This window comes from Ornithodoros turicata, chromosome 5 (assembly GCF_037126465.1).
Source record: "Ornithodoros turicata isolate Travis chromosome 5, ASM3712646v1, whole genome shotgun sequence".
Classification (NCBI taxonomy): Eukaryota; Metazoa; Arthropoda; class Arachnida; order Ixodida; family Argasidae; genus Ornithodoros; species Ornithodoros turicata.
The window spans coordinates 57,303,901-57,306,753 of NC_088205.1; positions in this window are offsets into that span (position 1 = coordinate 57,303,901).

Below are 2,853 nucleotides of genomic sequence, written 5' to 3' on the forward strand. Positions count from 1 at the left end.
CGCGAATCAAATACCCAATATTCGAGTGATATACGATTCAAATTCGAGAACTCAAATATCCTCACACCCCTAAAAAAAAATAAGAGATTCCGTGAAATGATGTGTCAAACGAAGGATTCCGTGATTAATTCCGAATTTCGCGGAAAACCGAGGGCCTTAACTGTGCCAAACTTGCGAATATCGAACCGGATTTCGAATATCACGCCATGGGATAAAGGCTTCTAAGAGTAACAATAAAGCTCTAGTCCAACTTACATGGTCACAGTTGTGTGCTGCTAATTGTTAGAAAAATGTCCCAGGACGCCCACTTGAAAAGGGTTAAGGAATATGTATACATGCATACACAATGCATACATGCTTATTCGCACGCATGTGCAGTCCACTTACTTTTACAATGAAAAAGGTGTTCTCACGAGGCAAACTGAAAACCGTAAAACAACTACAGTCAACCCTCGATTTATGAACACCCTGGGTTCCCCGAGAAATCGTTCATAAATCGAAAATTCAGTTAACTGAGTACTATCGAGCAAATGCAACAGTATTTCCGAGTTGGGATTGTGTTTATAATGCCATATATTGTGTAATTTTGCTTTTGACCATGCCTTCTGCTGTATCAATCTCACAAAGAACATTAGCGCATTCACACTCTGTTTGTTATGCAATACTAAATTGTTTAATTTTACTTTGGACCATGCCTTCCGCTGTGTCAATCTTGGAAATAAGAGATGTCACCTTCGCACTGGACTGGTCTCGGATTTCCTCCGGGATTTTTAACCTCCGTTTATTAATCTCCGGGTGACAGCGACCACCTTATTCATCAACTGAGGTCAAGAACACTTGGTCACACCTTGTGCGACCCCGGAAAACCCGTTTGTTGTTCGGATTTCGAGGGGTTAAGAACCGAGGGTGCAATACCTGGAAAACGTTTTGTCCGTTCAGGCCTCATTCATAAGACCACAGAATTATCCCTTTGAAGGTTTCTGTTGACCTCGGAACGATCCGTTCATAAATTGAGGGCAAAAACGCTGGGGAACTCCTAGTTGGTTCCCAGAAATTCCATTCATTATTCGAATATCGAGGTTCATAAAACGAGGGAAAAATTAATGGAAAAAGTTTGGTTCCCCGTGAGGGTGTTCATAAAACGAGGGAATTCATAAATCGAAGGTTCATAAATCGAGGGTTGACTGTATATGCACTTCATCCTTCACACGAACCCAAGCAGCACAATGTACCGAAAGTCGAGTACAATAGGGATGGACGGTATGTGTCTTATCAATGATCTTTAGTTTCACCAGTTCGTTCAAGGTCTTCCACCTACCCGTCTACCCCTATTGCACACGACTTTCAGTACATTGTGCTGTTTGGGTTAAGACATGCGTTAGCATTGTCTGAGTGCTGGTGAAAGAGACGGAGTGGAAGAAAAGAGCAGTGACATGTTCAGAATGTGGGATTGCTTACTGATGAGCATGTCTCAGGTTATCAAGAAGGAAACAGAGGGTAGCAAGCGCACTCTTCTTGCACCGGCGATGCCTTCTGCATTTGTCACGTTGCCGGGAAAGTATATGGTTTCGCTGTGCTCCTACATGCGTGAGACCGTCCTTCCTGATAGTTTGGAACAGCCTCATTCATTAGCCCTGTAAAACCGCGAACCTCGACAATGCCGTATGCCTATGCTTATCACGCGCGATCGTTTCCCCGACGTTTGTGCTCAGCTATGCTTTCATTTCATCTAAAGTTACCTTCGTCCTAGTTGGTATTTTTAACATATCGTCCGTACAACGCCGTGGTTGGAGAAACTATGTCGAAATATCGTCACATCCCACTCCTCGATTATCGGTCATTGCACGCGTCCATGATTCGATCATTTTTCGCTTATGACTGGTTCAAGCTTCACTACCGTAAATCGAAACTGAAAAAATCGCGTTCGAGATGTGGGTTTTCGCCGCGCATACGGGGCCTGGTGAACAGCGTTGTTCAACTCAACACCAATACATTTTCGGACCAGAGCCGTGAAAGGACTGTGTGCCTCACACGAGTGTTCAGAGTTCGTTGGCAATCAACTGAAGCCGCCTACTGTGCTGACGATTTACGAAGCGATCGCTGAGGCAGGCTGTACACAGCCAACACAACTGTGTACTAGTTTCGGTTTCGGTTAGCGGTCGTTTTGTCGCGTTCGTCTCTAGCAACTCCAAGTCGAAAAATAGCCAGGGTTAACCCTGGTAAGAGGGCGCGTTTTTTTATTCAACCCGAGTTACCTGCGAGTTCGGTATGACGTAGCGTCACGAGACGCTGGAGTATACTGGAGTAGCCACCCTTCGCCGGGAGTTGACCTCTACCCGAGAAACGTCATCATGACGTTGGTACACAGACTGAAACCGAAACAAATCGGAAGGGAAGGGCTGTGTTGCATGAAGGGGCACTTGTTCGCTGCCTCTTATTGACAGAAAAGTGGGGCCGAAGGTCGCGTCCCTTTCAGTGATTATCGTAATCCCCTCAAGACCATGGCTTTCGGACGCGACTTTGCTCGCCCCTAGCTTCGAGCGTAGTTCAACCCTACCAAATTGGTGGCGCTGTCGAACACTATATATCAGAGCCGTATATAGAGAGAGTTTGGCCATCTTTTGATCTTTTGCCGCTTCACGGGCGGAGCCTGTTTTGACGTCAGAGTCGGTGTTGCACCGCCCAAAAAGCATGAATCCAAGCGAAATCCGCTTATCAGCCAACAGGTAGGCGCCATCTTGATGCAGTTCACCAGCTGGTCGACATGCACCTTTGTCGCACTCACTGTAATCTACCAGGGTCGCCGGATTATCACCCACAGGCGCCTGTGAATGGTGGCTTAGTTACCAAACT